Below are 6,281 nucleotides of genomic sequence, written 5' to 3' on the forward strand. Positions count from 1 at the left end.
GTTCATAATTATTAGAAAGCTTATTATTCAGTGAGGTCAAGTGATCGGAATGCATGGGTAGAGGCCGCTTCCGATCAGTAATATTAATGTATAATAAATATTACAGCTTAAACTTAACTGAACCCTTTGGGTCACACCCAAGAAACTCACGAGCCGACGCGAAAAATTAATGAGTCGCTCGAGTAATTAATACTTAGACGTCGAAATTCGAGCTTGGAGCGTCGGAACCAAATCTCAAATGTCGAGCCAAAATTTGGGATTTGGCGAGATGGGAAAATGCTACAAGTAACAAGTAAAACCCTAGCCACGTTAAAGGCTAGGGAAACGCGCCAAATAGGAGTGTGCCACGTGGCAGCACACATGGCAGCACGCCATGTGGAAGTACACATGGCAGCGCCATGTTGCAGCCACGTTGGTAGCCTCCAAGTGGCAGCAGGCACGTTGGCAGCATGCCACGGGGGCAGTGACATGTGGCAAAGGGGGTCGTGGACCAGGGAGATGGGTCATGGAATAAGGCCAATAGGAAGTGGCCCAACCGAACCCAACTTGGGGTTCAAGGTTGGGTGACACATGGTTAGCTTACAATGCATGTGAGTTGCCTTGGGGACCAAGTGAGAAAGTGGTCCTCACCTAACCATGTGACACTTTTTACTTGTTCCTTGGTTTATGTAACTAAGGGCTGAATTCATCAATCATTCCATGTGGGATCTTTTAGTGAAAAAGTCCCACATTGAAAGATGAGTTGAATTCACAAAGAAGCTTTCCTTATAAATAGCCAAGGCATGGCTTGGGATTGTTCTCTTGAGTAAGAGTTGAAAAAGGGATCACCATTGTGAAAACTTTTGAACTCATTAATTACTCGGGTTTTGGTTGAGCTTTGCTAACTCCAAGACATTAGACCCTTGTCGGTGGTCGTGTTGTGGTTGGACTACCGTTGGAGGTCGTCGTACTTTCGAGACTTTCTTTTGAAGTATGAGCCCCTTGAGGTCGGGCAAAGCACGCGTCAAAGGTATAATTACTATCCTAATCTTGCCATTAAGTTAATTATGCTTTATGGTTTTATTTATTGCGAGTGCGATCTTGTTTTGGTTTGTTTCCGCGGTGAGTCGAACTTACCAAACCCCAACAGCAGTATTAGAGCCTTGCTTGTTTGTTTTTAAAATCATATGTTTTTAAGGTGTTTTTATGGCTTAATTTTTCTGGTTTTAAGTTGCTAATTAGATTAGTAGCTCGGTTTATTAATTTTAATCCCGAATTAGTGCTGACTTCAGCTTTCGAACCTAGATTTTCGCCCAAAAATAGTGAATTTTGGATGGAAAAGGCATTTTAAAAATGGTTTTACCCTTTTTAGACTGTGTTTTTATCCCAAACACGTTCAGAAATGCACTTTTCAAGGGATTTTTGATTTTGACGAAAATTTTTAAGTCTTTCTAACCTTGAAAATTCATTGCATATTTATGGTGGTTATGTAATTGGTTCTATCCTTATTTTATATGCAATTTTAAAACTCATTAGGCATGATTACTTGGTTGTAATTTATGTTTGAAAGTTTAGTTTTATTTTTCACATAATTGCAAACTAATTTAATTAAAGTGTGAAATCTTTGTTTTTGAGGCTTCAAAGTATTAAAGATTCAATCCTTAATTATGTTATGTGATTGAAAATTTGAGTTACTAAATTCCATGAATTTTTTTTGAACTTTGTTGATTTAATCATTTTAAGTTGATTGGAATCATATAGTTTGGAAATTGTGATAAAAATTTGTTTTAAAATCTTCATATTAGAAGATATAAATTTCAGGGATTCACAAGTATTAAAGTTGGAATTTTTATTGACTTGTGTTCATTTTTCAAACTACCTTTATTTTTTCAAAATCTGAAGATTAATTTAAATTAATTAAATTAATAGTGAGTAATTGCCCTTTTGTTTTTTTTTCACCAAGAAAAAACCAATTTTATTAAAGAATGGTTCTTGGAAATTATTTTGGTTAAGTGCACTTGAATGAATTTTATTTAAGTTAGACTTGATATAATTTTCATTTTGCTCATTAAATTAATTCTAAAACCAATTTGGAATTAATTATTTAGTTACGCAAAAACTCGGTTTTAGATCCCGAGAGTATGGCACGCAAACCAAGACAACACCCGACCCCTTGCAGCCCGCCTGTGGCTGCCAAGGTTAGTGCTGCTTGGTGCGCACCACACGTTCATGCGTGGCTGTTGCGCCACAAGGCAGCAGTGCAGCAGCACATTGGCCAAGCAGCAGCGTGCTGCGGCAGCATGGATGTGCACGCCAGCTGCTTGTGCGAGCAGTTTGTGGTGCTGATAGGTGCGGATAGTGTGAGCAATGTGCATGCTTGGTGTTGGAGGAGTGCGTGTGGGTGTGCTACGTGCCAGCTGCCCCAATTTTTTAGGCAATGCTATTTTGTGGATTTTATCGTTTAAATTATTTTAATTATTTTGTTTTATTTAATTAAAATTTGGAGGCTAGGCCTCAGTTTTGAGCGGCATTGGAAAATTTTAATTTTGGCAAACTTTTGGTTTTACCGACTTAATTAATTGGATTAATTAAGTTGGATGCGGAATTTAGTGGGAGTTTCAATTATTATTGCGCTTATTTACATAATCGGTTAAAACGACTTTGATTAGTTTTAATTAGGCGTGTTAATCGGATTAACCACCTAGATTAGTTACTAGTTATTGCGTGTTTATGCATTGTTATTTGATTTATTGTTATAAAATGCAAGGGCCATTCACAAATAGTGAATGGGTGAATGGAATGTTTATTCTCTCACAGGTTTTATAAAATGGCAACTAGTGGGGCCTGATTAGGATAGAAAATACGCACTGCGTTCTGTGATATATTTTTGTAAATTTAGATACGATCTACGTACCATTGAGTATTTTTGTACCTTAATATTTAGATTAGTCCTAATTGTAGATACTACTATTTGCATAATTATGGTCATGTCTTGAAGACGGAGGTTCTTGGAAGACAAAGCCATGAAGTTGCAAAAGTCGTCCCTTGAAGACTTAAAGATTGAAGGGGTCATGCTAGTTGCCAAATGCATCTTTATTTATGTTTTCGATATATATATTTATGATAATTTATATATGAATTATATGTTAGATGCATGTTTAGGATTTCGAATGTTGCGATGATTAATTAAGTTCACTTAAATCAACCAACATAGAAACCCTAGATCCCTAAAATATTGAGTGAAATTGCCATTCCAAAACAACACTTATCAACCTATTGAGAGTAGTGAAGGGCTACGCCAAAGCGAGGCAATACTAATATTCCCTAGGATACGTAAGGTATGTTGATGGGTTTGTCGAAGCAAGACATCACATACAAGTTGGTTTTGGTTGTACTCAACGATATAAGTGATGGAGTCTTAACATGTCGTGGCAAAGTGAATAAATTGTTGAGAGAGCATTAGATGCGACGATTTATTCAACCAAGAGTGGCTTGGAGCTTTTAGGCAAAGCGTTGCTTACCTTATGAGATTGAGTGTTAAGATCAGCCAAAGCATGCTTAACCACTCTTTGTTTCTTTGGATCTTGGAATCGACTTATTCTCGCCAAATGGGGACAAATTTAATGTGTGGATAAGACGTTTAATATGATTGAAAATTTGTATGAACACCTTTTAATTTTCAAACTTATTATGTTACTTACTTGATAAATTGTTATACTTTGCACTCATGTTTATAGAATTCCAAATCAAACTATATTGTTTTACATGATTGGTAAAGGAAATCTTTAAGAATGGTTCTCAAAGAAGGTAAACATTTCTAAAATAAAATTATCATAAATGACTTTTATAACAAAGTCCGAATGGACGGTTCGACATCATGTATTCAAAATACTAAGTAGTTTTGATAAAACATGAAGTATTGAGTTGCGAACTCAAATTGTCAATACTGAAAACCATAAATATCTTTTCGCTTAATACATAGATGAGTAACGGCGCACTAGGTGATTAATTATGCCTAACAAAGTATAAAAGTCAAGGTAATTAAAGAAATGGTTATTAAATTAAGGTTATGAGATATTGTATGATAAAAAATAAAGGAAACGAGGAACAAATAAAAGGATTGAGATTCCATTTTACTAAAAAAATTAATATTATTGTAGTTAACTTAGCAACTCATTATCTTCACAAAGTATAGGATATTGTTTGAGTGTTCCACTTTGAAAGTGACCTCAAACCATTGAAGATAAACAAATTTATCGACTTATAAGCATAGAATGAATCAAGTGGTGCTACATTAGTTGTTAGGTCATATGCTTTATTTAAAGACCTTTTTAGCTAAGGCTGGAACAAATAAATGGTTATTATGTTCCATAATAAGCAAACAATCCGTTTACACACGGAAAGACTCACATTCATGCAATGAGCAATAGTTGCGAAATATATTTTAATGGCATGGTTATCCAAGCCATAAGTCCAGAATGCTTGATTATAAGCAAACGTTTTCTTAACATGATAAACTGGCAAAAGGTAAAAATCATGGGCATGATTTGCGTTCCAAACATCTTTAGAAATGTCACATTTACCAGAACGTATTCAAGGCTATATTAGTTAGGCTCTTGACAGTTGATCAATTCAGAATCGTTCTAAGATAAGAAAGTCTTACTTGTTAAAAATCGACAAAGTAAAGAGCTATTGTTCTTGGTATAGACAATAGACTCTGAAAGCTAAAGAGGATACATTTACTTCAACGTTTCACAAAGAATTTGTAAGAATATGGCTATACTCATCAAATGTGAACATACTTGACCACGGAAGCTCAAGAGTTTAGTGAAGTACATAATCGACTTGGCAGTACATCAAAACGTCTAGATTAGATTAACCGATGTTTGCTTGATCCAAGCGTGACCATCTCAAAGTTATGAAATTGAAATTTTCATAAATAACTCCACAAAGAACATAGTGTGTCTTCATGGAGACCTCGATGCCATTTAAAAATGACTCGAACAATGATGGATCACATCCCTTCCTATAAAGCTCTTAAGATTTGCACAAAGGACTAATGTTACACTAAATAAAATGTCAGAGCTAATAAAGGACACCATATTAAGTTATGGGTATAATTAACTTCTAAATGTCTTTTCAAGTATATGTCAAAACTCTTAGCCACAGTGGGAGTTCACTAGCTCGGTGGGAGCTAAGTGACTCAATGGGAGCTCAACGGCTTAGCAAGAGCTAGGTGGTTTAGTAGGAGCTTAATGGCTCGTTAAAGGCTAAGATAGTTCAAGTAGGAGCTAACTGTTTGTTTCACAATGAACTTTTACCCAAAGCCAATATACATGTCTCTTTCACTACTAAAAAACAGGGAAATAACGACGGACTGCTTTCGACGGACCCATTATTCCGTCGAGAAAAATGAAATTTCCGACAGATTTTTATTCCGTCTGATATTTCCGAAGAATTCAATAATTTTGTCGGAAATCCGTCGGAAATTTCTGACGGAAAATAAATCTGTCGGAATATATGGACTTTTCCGACGAAAAAGTACTATTTTCGACGGACTAAAAATCCGTCGAAACTTTCCGACGGAATTTTCCGTCGGAATCTAATTAAAAAAAAAAAGGAAAAACTTTTTTAAATACCCTAATGCCCTACACCTTTTCCGCCTCCATTTTTCTTTTTCCCCCTTCTCCTTCTCTCTCCTCTTCTCTTTCCTCTATGTTCACTGCCTTCTCCTCTCACCTCTCCTTTTCGTTCTCCCCCCTCTTCTCTCTCCTCTTTGTCTTCTACTTCCCCCTTCTCTCTCCTCTTGTTTCCCCTCTTTACCTCCCACCACCACCGCCAACTTAACCTTCGCCGCTTTACAACCACGAACAACACCAACAACAACACCTAAAATCAACTACAATTTACTCCTTTTTCACCTTTTATCTCTCCTCATGATGAAAACAAAGGTTTACGGGTCAAATTCGACCATGAAAACTCTAGATCTAGAGTTTTCATGGTCGAATTTGGCCTTGTAAACCCAATTTCAAGGTTTTTTGTGGCCGAATTAAGGTATGTGTATTTTTTTTTTTTTTTTTTTGTTGTTGGTGGCTGTTGGAGTTCGAATTTAAGGGGTTGGGTTGGGATTTTTTTTCCTTTAATTTTTGGGTGGTGATGGTGGTTTTTTGGGTTTCGATGGCGGCAGTGGTGGATTTAGGTGGGTGGTAGGGTGGTTGGCTGTGGTTTTTTGGGTTTCGACGGCGGCAGTGGGGGATTTAAGCGGGTGTTAGGGCATTGGGGTGGTAGATCTGTATTTGGGT

Source organism: Chenopodium quinoa, unplaced genomic scaffold (assembly GCF_001683475.1).
Source record: "Chenopodium quinoa cultivar QQ74 unplaced genomic scaffold, ASM168347v1, whole genome shotgun sequence".
Taxonomy (NCBI): domain Eukaryota; kingdom Viridiplantae; phylum Streptophyta; class Magnoliopsida; order Caryophyllales; family Amaranthaceae; genus Chenopodium; species Chenopodium quinoa.